This window comes from Eurosta solidaginis, chromosome 4 (assembly GCF_040869045.1).
Source record: "Eurosta solidaginis isolate ZX-2024a chromosome 4, ASM4086904v1, whole genome shotgun sequence".
NCBI classification, from domain to species: Eukaryota; Metazoa; Arthropoda; class Insecta; order Diptera; family Tephritidae; genus Eurosta; species Eurosta solidaginis.
This window is the reverse complement of record NC_090322.1, coordinates 97,165,200-97,175,972: the sequence shown is the minus strand read 5'-3', so window position 1 is coordinate 97,175,972 and position 10,773 is coordinate 97,165,200. Positions and strand designations below refer to the sequence as shown.

Sequence of the window (10,773 nt, the reverse complement as noted above, 5' to 3'; positions counted from 1 at the left end):
CTAAAAGCACAAGATATTTTTCGTTGTAAACAATTTATATTTTTTTTGCGTTTCAATGTTTTCCGGAATAATTAATGAACTGTCATTTCGATGACAGCATGAAACGTCGATGTGTTAGTGGAGAGCGAAAAAAGCTTTGAATGTGTGGGTGAACTGGTTACCTCCGTCTTGTAGGGTACAAGCCTGCATTAAATAAGTACCCTACAAGACGGAGGTAGCTAATTCACCCACACATTCAAAGCTTTTTTCGCTCTCCACTAACACATCGACTTTTCAAGCTGTCATCGAAATGACAGTTCATTAATTATTCTGGGAAACTTTGAAACGGAGAAAAAATATTGTTTACAACGCAAAATATCTTGTGCTTTTAGTTGTGACATGTGACGGAAATTAAAAAATAATATTAAGGGTAACGTTTTACAAGACGGTGCACCACCTAATTTAAAAATATCAAATAATAATAAAAACGGATCTCGAGGCGCGTCTTTTGATTCCTCGTTTGATAATTTTTGATAAAAATTAGGGTGTGCACCGTCTTTTAAATCGTTACCATATTAAGTTGTATAGATTCGACGGGGTGGCATACAAGGTTTCATGTCATACTAAATCGCTCCCGATATGGTCGGGCTAGTACCTTAATTGTTCCCGGAACGTACCCGATATGCATCCGGCAAAGGACCAGCAAAGGCGATAACGGGGAGTGTCTTTATCGCTACAACAATATTATTTACTTTCTGATTTTCATTCATACGTATGTGAATTTTTAAATAATAAAAAAAAAATGTTATATTATTCTAATAGATAGCATCTCCGCCGGGTTTCGATACAGCTCAGAATACGCCAAAATCAGAGGAAATCTACAATTAAATGCAGATTCACGTGTCATTTGTCAAGGATACAAGGTACTTTACAACCAATATGCTTTGGAATACGGTGTCAAACTGGTTGGATGTATTTCCCTAAAAAAAGGGGGGGGGGGGGGGTGGGGGGGGGGGGGAACTACGCATCTTGGTTTGCCAGTATTTCCTTCGGTAATTTATATTGATTTAAAAATTGCAATAGTAGATAATGTAATGTGAATTAAAATTGAATAGGTAGCCAGAGCAAAAAACGCAACTGATCGCCTTGTAACTGTTATTTATGTGGCGCCACCGGGAGCTGCTGCTGCTATCCTAGAAGCATTAGAAGCAGAAATGTCTGATTATTTGCATCACCAAAGGTGTGCCATAACATCATATTGTTCGCGTTAAGCACGCTCTCTTAAGCCAAAAAAAAATCGCGTCTAGTCAGGCCCGATTGTCCAGGAATCATCGCACCAAAAAGGGTAAGTAAATTGGCTACCATATTAAATAATTTGTCATGCTTTTGTTGATAATCAACTGAAGAATGCAAATACGACAGAGTTCGAAGTTCATGTGAAAACCAATTAATTTTTTAGTTAGCGTTTGAAGAGAAAAATACATATGTATGTATGCATAGAACTGCATAGAAGGGTAGCAATTAATTATTATAAGTAGATTTACAAGATTTTTTGTCATTTTCCCTGCGTCGCAGTTGTCATTATATTGCGTTAACAGAGGACATCAACACCTTCCTACCCACAGCCAGTTAAAATTTTAGTAAATTTTGCTCTTAATTACTGTTACAAAACGTGGAAAGTTATATATCGAGCATTCCATGGAGAATGGTACATTTTAGCAGACTTTCGCATTGCGGTCATTATTAATATTCAATCCCTAGAAGGTTTAATGTAGTCATGTCAATAGTTCCCGAGATGGTGGGGCTAGTACCACAATGGTGCTTGTTACCGGAACGAAGATAGATAGATAATCTAGAAGGATATGGTCCGCCGTCTGCTGATCCACCACAAAATCGGTATGTGTTGTTCGATATTATATCCAGCTTTTGCATGTGACTGTTCAGTCTACAGTGTCTTGTAAGAATAGCCGTTAGGATTCTTAGGTTATATTTTTGAGAAGCCTATTAATGCCCTATATCGAGTTGTGCTGTAACCCCCTAACAGTAACTTAGATTGACTCAGGCCTGGCATATTGCGCCAGTGTTCTCTCTTTTCCCTCCCTTCTACTATTAGGGGCATTTATTGAGTGAGCCAACTGCCAGGAACGGCTCGGGATCGATGGGTCATGCAGTTGCTGCCTCTCTTTCCGCGTTGTCCGCCTGCTGTTGTTGTTATAGCAGTGCTTCGTCCCATCCAATAGGTGCGACCGATCACAAATTGTCATCAATGTCTTCTAACGGGAGTCCAAGGAAACTTTCTGTTTCAACAGGGGTGGACCATAATGAGAGGAGTGTTAGAGGCGTTGGTTCCACAATACAGTTAAAGAGATGGTTGGTGTCATGTGGGGACACATTATAAGCAGGACAATGTTTTGTATGTCGGTTGATTCTGGATAGGTAAAAGTTTAACCTGTTACGTTATCCAGCTCGAAGTTGAGCTAGAGTGACTACTCTCGTTTCCCTAGGGAGAGTGCGTTCCTCCTCTGCTAGTTTTGTTCTTTGAGTACAGGAATCACCGGCATAGAGTTCCGACGCCTGTTTGTGGAGTTCACTGAAGACATGCTTGTGTTTTTAAGCTTCATACGGCTGTGTTCTCAGGTGCCGTATTTCCTCATAATGTAATGAGGCCGAGAACAAAAAGAGCCACAACAGATTTATAAAAGTTACGAGGACGCTGGATTTTGGAATCTAGCCCAGAGCAACCTGTCCGATGCAACCATCCCTTGCACTTGAAACACTGACAAGAGTATTTATTTTTTAAATTTAGTTTATTTATTATTACGGCTGTTTAGGCCTAAAACTTAAACTACTAAGTACAATTCATTGTTATAATCACTTATTTCTATTGAATATGCTGTTGGAATGCCATGTGATTCCGATCAGCATATTTACTAGCGTGACAAAGGGGCGAGTCTGGGAGCCACTCATTTAAGGAAGGTTGGAAAGGATGCGTTTCCAATCCTCCAGTGCTCCCAGCTTAAGTCAACAAAATTTGGAGTTTATATTTTTCAATTATATGTGTATTTTAAGCTGACGGAATGTATTAGTCTCCGATCAACACAGCTACGCTTCCCAAGGCAGTCGGTTCTATGTACCGGAGCGACTTGTGATTTTTCCCGACCAAGGACTGTCATATCAGTGTAACCCCATTTAATTTGTTGCGTCCCTCCCACAAATTGTCATCCCCCCAGCAGTTCCTTGCAGCAGGACTGCTCCACATTCTCTTGCTCCGGGAAGGTATCGAATCCAATCCGGGTCCGTCTCCTGACCCCGGTCCTGAGAAATGGTTTTGCTGCATCTCCCGGAAAAGAATCTTTTTAGGACCGTCATACTCTTTTCAGTGTGTCTCGTGTAAGGGATGGTTGCATCATACAGGTTGCTCTGGGCTTGATCCCAAAACTCGACGTCCACGTAACTTTTATAAATCTTTTGTGGCTCCTTGCTGTTCACGCCCAAGGGCGTCCCGTAGTCTACGCCTAAGCGCCCCCCCCCCCCCACTACCTTCCAGCAGCCCCGCTGCTCAGGAAGCCACAAAAAGTACCCGGCTGCTGCTCGCGCCCCACTTCTCCAACAACTCAAACAGCTGCTACCACTCATTACTCACTTCATTACTATCTTCGTAGTAGAGTCGGTAGCAATGCTGAGCATCAGCCCCTGCCCCCGTCTTCTCCCCCTCTTTTCCGGCAGCAATCGTGCAGGTCAGGGAAACAGACTCTTAGTCCATACCTCCGTTTGCACCTTCTGCCAGCACAGAATATATAGGTTTGCGACATCCGCCCAATGCAGCTCCTGCCTTGGGTGGTGCCACTTTCCAAGATGGTCTGGTCTCCGCGACGGAAACCCCTGACGGGTTTCATCGCGCCATGTTGCCAGGTCGCAAACCCAAATCATCCGGGTACCCCAATGCTTGCCCAAGGACGCCCAGTCCCAGGGCCACAACAGCAATTGCGCCCTGGCCTTCCACAACCTAGGCGTAGTCACCCGTCACTTGCCCCCAGAGTGGCGACGTCTCCCCTTATTTGTATTTGTATTTATTAGGCAATTCATCCCAGCACAACAATTTGACAAAAATTATTTTACAGTGCTAGTCGGTAAAAGGCATAAAATAGGAACAATCTAATCTTGAAACTTAAAGCTAATGACTATGGCTAAGAAAAGGTTACAAAAAATAACATATTTAATAAATAGTAAATAGATAAATAAAGGAATGATAGAGTACATTTGCTTAGAAGGAATCAGTATTTTAATTGTCTAGGTTATTATAGAAACTTGTTAATTCTTTATTGAAGAGCAGAGCATTGCTTATAAGCCTAAGTCTAGAAGGGAGCGAGTTCCAAAGACGTATGGAATTAATGAAGAACTGGCGATCAGATATTAGCATACGATGTCTGAAGTGGGTAAGGAGAACAGATCTAGACGACTGGAGAAAATTTAGCCTCCGATACAGATAGTCAGGTTCCTTCATATATATTAATTTATGTAGCGTAGTGAGCGTTTTAAGTTTAATAAGGTTATCGAAAGAAATGTTTAGCAACCTGTAAGCATGTTGAGAGACGTGGTCAAGTCTTTTCAGCCCATAGACGTATCTAGCAATGTTGTTATACACAACATTAAGTTTCCTCTTACATACATAGTCACAATTGGAGTAAACCTCACAACCATAAAGGAGCGTAGGTATTAAGTACGCTTTTGCTATTAGTAGACGAATATGTAACGGAGTAAAATATTGTGTAAGCCAGAGTGTACGAAGCATCCCATACACTTTTCCCACTGTGCGGAAGATGTGATCTTTCCATGTCAGGGTTTTGTTAAAAACTATACCTAGATTTTTTGCCGTGTCAACGTATTCTATAATAGTGTTGTCTAAAATTAAATTTTCCATTCCACTTTTATCTAGTGACCTTCTATGAATGACTATACATTTCGGCTTCTTAGGGTTAAGACATAAGCCGTTCATAGAAGCCCACGTACCAATTTGACACAAATCGTAATTTAAGTTATTAATACATGAACTGGTACGATCACTAGGACAGCACATATACAATTGTACGTCGTCAGCATAAATGTGAATATTACAATACTTGAGAACACCAGGCAAATCGTTTATATACAAAACAAATAACAGGGGACCAAGGATTGAGCCTTGTGGGACTCCTCTTAAAACACTGACGAAGTCAGACTTTCTGCTACCAACACTTACTGCCTGAGTTCGGTCGGCCAAATACGATCTGATTAGGGCTGTTGCACAGTTGGAGAAATTAAATAGGTTGTCCAGCTTCTTGCAGAGAACGGTGTGGTCGACCGAGTCAAACGCTTTTGAATGGTCGAGAAGAGTCAGGAAAGCAGTAAAATTTTTGTCAAAAAATTTATGCACTTCAGAATTCTGCAGTTAAACTGTAATGGACTAACTGGGAAGATTACGGAGATAGTCGATTTCATGAAGCGGCACAACATCCGCATTGCTGCGATTCAAGAGACTAAACTCACAGCAGGATCTGCATTGCAGACCTGCTCTGGGTATAATGTCCACAGGAAAGACCGCGAGAGCGGAAATGGAGGCGGTCTCGCGTTTATCATACACGACTCTGTGCAATATTATATATTTGTTCCCGGCATCAACCGCAGGGACAATGTCTTAGAACGTCAAGGCCTATCTGTCCGGTCAGGCGATGCAAACCTAGAAATCATCAACATCTACATCCCTCCTGCCACCTGTTGCCGCAGTGGATAACGCCCAAATATCAGGGCCTTACTCACTGGCAACAATCGCATTATCTTAGGCGATTTCAATGCCCATCATGATCTATGGCATTCATACTTGCGGGCGGACAGTAGGGGTGAGATGTTGACGGATCAAATAGAAGAAACGACGTTCTGCAGAATTCCCGAAATCCGGCCCCACTTCCCGGCGGAGGCCGCAAACTTAGCGAGAGAACGTGACCTTATAAGACAGCTTGATCCAGGCGACCTCCAAATAAGGGATATAAACCAACGCATCAGATTGCTTGTGGATGAACACAAGCGGGCGAAATAGGAGGAGCACCTAAGAGGGTGTAACCTCTACCGGTGTGGGTAAACTTTGGTCCACCGTAAAGTTCCTATCGAATCCGACTAAGCACAAAGACAAAGTTTCCATCGCCTTTGGCGACAAAGTGCTGTCGGACGCGAAAAAATGCGCGAGCGCTTTCTGCCAACAATATATAATGCATCATACGGTTTTCAGGTCCTTATATACATATATGACCGTCCTAAAAAGATTCTTTTCCGGCAAACGCAGCAAACTCATTTTCAGGACCGGGGTCAGGAGAAGGACCCAGATTGGGGTCGATACCTTCCCGGAAGAGGAGAGTATGGCGCAGAGCCGCTGCAAGGATCTGCTGGAAGGATGACTATTTGTGGGAGGGACGCAATAAATTAAACTCTGAGTCCGTCTGCTCATTACCCTCTACTCCCCTGTGGCCTAGGACCCAGGGCAACAGTACTCCGTTGTGTGCTCCTAATTGATTTAGCTTTTCTACGCACTGAAGGACCAGTGCTGACTTTATTTCGAACGCCGCAAATGCCTTTAGTGGGGCCTGACAGCCTGACTGAGTATGGCAATTGTTTCATTGGGGTATCAGCGCTGAAGGTTCAGCTTAGCGCACTAACTTATGGCGAATAATTCCGCTTGAAAATGCTCGGATGTGCTTTTAGAGTTACTGATATTTTGGTTTTGGGTCCGAAAACTCTGGCTCCAATCCCCTCTGGCGTCTTCGAGCCATCTATGTACCATACGATCTTGAGCAGACTAGTAATACATTGCACCCGCCCATACCTATACAACCGTACCAAGAGACTGAGCAGCCCATTACATTTTGGCACAACCGGAGCACTGCTGGACATCCAATCTATATGAAAGCTATGAATTCAAAAGTGTTTGTACCAGTGGCTGGTGCACACCGAACTGGACCAATGTATGCTATATTGATGCCTGCACAAATACCAAGCTATGTTTATGTGAATAATGTTACTGCTTATGCCCATTTGCACGGTTGAGCACATACAGTACCTACGTTTATACAAGGTGGAACGCCACACTATCTACATGGCGATGTAGCCACCGATCACGTTGTTGTAAGAGATTAAACTGTAGACTCATGACGGGTATTCTTACTGGACACTGCTTTCTGGCGTCACATGCCTTTAAATTAGGCTTGGTCAGTGATAGCAGATGTAGGAAGTGCGGGTTGGAGGAGGAAACGTTCGATTACGTTCTGTGCTCGTGCCCTGCGCTTGCCAGGCTAAGACTCCAGCTGACAGCTGTCAGATCTAGAAGCAGCAAGTGGCTTAAGTTCTAGGAAGCTTCTGGTATTTGTCAAGAGGACGAAGTTATTTTATAACATGTCCTGGTTGTTGATAGGGTTTTTAGCTTGGTCGTTAAAACAAACTTCTGGTCACACTAAGGACTCATTCAGTCTATGTGAGGTCGTCATGAGCCCGCCAGTTCAACCTAACCTATATTTTGTTTTGGTTTTTACTTTAGAATCAACCGTTTAAGTAAGCGATGCCAGCTAACAAGCACCTTCAAATGTAGATCCATAAGGAACATGGGGTCGCCAGAGCCTCGGCTGTTAAAGAAACAGGATTCGCCACGGGTAGGTCGAGGTTCAAAATTGGGTTGGAGAAGCTATATATTGCGCTGACAACCCATTGAACGGGTTACGCTACACAACCCCCCGAACCAATTTGGTATTTTAATCGCCTCTTACGCAGGCATGCCTACCACCGCGGGTATACTCTAAGCCCCCTAACCCGCTGGAGCCATGAGAAGCGTTAGTGACCTTGGGTGTCCCAAGGAAAGTTCCGTCGTGTCTTGTGTTGTTGGGTGAGCGGCCAGGCAGCAGCGTGCAACAAATGCACCATTCAGGAGGATACCCTTGCTGAGCCCAGAAAATCTGGGGAAGTTGAATGTACTGGTCGGATGCAGCAAACAAGTATATTCTGTAATAGCATATGCTCAACTTGGAGATAACCAAACGTTTATTTTCCTGTCCAACAGGGAACTGGTTCTAGACCCTGCTGCTAAAGAATGATAGGCGTAGTCACATTAATTCGTGCCCGGGCTACTCGGGGAAATCAGTTTTAGCAGTACTTTGCACTTTTCATACTGCACGTCCATACAAGAACTTCGGATAATGAATTAAACAGTTGTTGTTGTTGAATTGCGGCCACCGTGGTGTGGTGGTAGCGTGCTCCGCCTATCACACCGTATGCCCTGGGTTCAACTCCCGGGTAAAGCAACATCAAAATTTTAGAAATAAGGTTTTTCAATTAAAAGAAAATTTTTCTAAGCGAGGTCGCCCCTCGGCAGTGACTGGGAAGCGCTCCGGGTGTATTTCTGCCATGAAAAGCTCTCAGTGAAAACTCATCTGCCTTGCAGATGCCGTTCGGAGTCGGCATAAAACATGTAGGTCCCGTCCGGCCAATTTGTAGGGAAAATCAAGAGGAGCACGACGCAAATTGGAAGAGAAGCTCGGCCTTAGATCTCTTCGGAGGTTATCGCGCCTTACATTTATTTATTTATGTTGTTGAATTAAACAGTCATCTGCATTTGTTTGTTTTTGTAGCACGTCTAATTTCCTTCGTAACATCAATCAATTATCCCTTGTTATAATGTTGTATTTTCTATGAATGCAACAGCAAAGTATCTTCGGGTACCCCTGATTCTAGTTATCTGAAATCTCCTTGAGTCCCTTGTGCCTTTGGCCTCTGAGAAAAGAGCTAATTGTGGAGCTCTATTTATAGATCATTTTTCGCGTTAAATATATTAAAAACTTTAATCTATCCTTACTGATATTAGTTTCTTTCCCATTCTAGGTAATTTGATTTTGACGATGTGCGCAGAACAATATTCCAAATATTCCAGCTGTAGCTGAAGGAAGCACATACATTTATAGAAAAACATCATTACATTATAAGAAAATTGGGGAAGGGTCAAGACCAAAGGATCAATATCACCTGTAAATCGACTTTGATAGCACGAATTGGGGCTTCCGGTATTATCCCTACAAAACCCATATGGCTCTGCAAACTGATGTTGAACAACACCACCAGCGCAGGAAAAATTGGGCATCATCAGTGAGCTTCGAAAGTTTCAGAAAGGGCACAGCTATTAATAGACGTTATTGTACTTAATTAGTTTGTACATATCAATATACACATATGTAAAGTATACTAGAGTAATAAGGGAATAATTTAAATTGTAAAAAACATTGTATATATGAATTATTTATAATTAAATACTATCTGAACATAAAGGGCGCGTTTCATTCATGGAAAAAGCGATTTGACAGAAGGTAATCGATACGGGTAACCGATAGGCCAGTTACCCGTGTTGTTGTTGTAGCATATGTTTTGGTTAGCGATAACGAAAACATAACTGATGAAGTAACTTAAAAATGTAAATAACATCGAGCGAGAAGGAATGTCGAAAACACAATAGGTATGAGCGAGAAAGCGAGTCACACGTACACTATTTTGAGAGAGCGCATGCGTTACATTTTTCACGACAGCAATGTAAAAGTCATTAAGACGATAATTGGTGAACAAGTTATTGGTGCCGATTAAGTAATCGATTAGGTAACGGGTACCTGTCTTGTAGGGTAAAAGGTTTAATATTACAAATGAATTCAACTAATATCATGTTCACATTAACGGCCCGATTCTTAGCGTTACCGGTAAAATAGTAGCCAGAACATTATGTAACCGAAAATCGTTACCAGTTGTTTTATTCGCGATTCTGGCCAAAGTGGTGACGCTGTCATCACCGAAAAACTCACAAGTGTCTGTGGTGAAATTGAAAGTTGGTTTTCTTCGCTTTACCCATGGCGGAACGATACAAGGTGGCAGCATGGGACAGCTGAATATAAACTTTTTTTATTTAATTTGATACATCAACTTCCGACGCAGTACGATTTTGACATTTGTCCATCGAATTTACAAAAACGAAGTACATGGAATTTTTATTTATTTGTAGGTATGTCACCATGCTGCTACCGTGTATGGTTCCGTCATGGCTTTACCGAAAATGTGTCACTCGTAGATACGATGTTAACGAATAAACGGGACGATGTGTATACACATATGTGCATACATGCGTACGTTTTTATATAGCTATATTGTAATATATACTGTGAAAGTACATGGAAACAAATATGTATAGCAAGAGGCAACACTTTTTTACTATTATGTTTACTTATTTGCGCTCACACAATTCTTTATTTTTCAGTATTGCCTTTTTATAAACAATAGCTTTTGTGTGGTTACATCGATGTTACCACCTATTTTAGTGGGTAAACAATTATCCAGCTACTTTCGTGGGCAGAATACCAAAAGGGTACAAAAGTTACCACATGAAGAAAGTTGCCGTGGTGAAGAAAGTTGTTACCACATTAGAATCAGGCTGTAAGTGTTAATTATGGCGGTAGCAACCAATGTAAAGCTGGAGACATTGGTGCTTTATCGGTAACCGTATCGGAAACCTTTTAACAGCTGATTCAACCAACCTTATGAGAATCAATGCAATCGATTATTGGTGCCGCTAAGGTCGTAACCGTATCGTAGCCAACCAGTTGGGTTTTGGTTTACCGTCGTAACGATAAACAGCTGATTACATTAGGGATACGGATACAGCGATACGACATACGGCACCAATGACTCCGGCTTAACTTGTTTTTGTAATTCTCTCAGTAATTTCTAGTCTAATATTATTTGGGG

At 42.1% G+C, this 10,773-nt stretch overlaps 1 long non-coding RNA gene across 2 annotated transcripts; it reads left to right on the top strand.

The window, feature by feature from the left end:
- The first annotated feature begins 299 nt into the window (after positions 1 to 299).
- Positions 300 to 9,292, top strand: LOC137248075 (uncharacterized). Of its 2 annotated transcripts, XR_010952053.1 has the most exons (4): positions 300 to 409; positions 802 to 902; positions 1,095 to 1,324; positions 8,875 to 9,292. It is a non-coding gene; the product is annotated as an uncharacterized lncRNA (long non-coding RNA). The 2 variants fall into 2 exon arrangements; XR_010952054.1 differs by lacking the exons at positions 300 to 409; positions 802 to 902 and adding an exon at positions 993 to 1,031.
- The last annotated feature ends 1,481 nt before the right edge of the window (positions 9,293 to 10,773 follow it).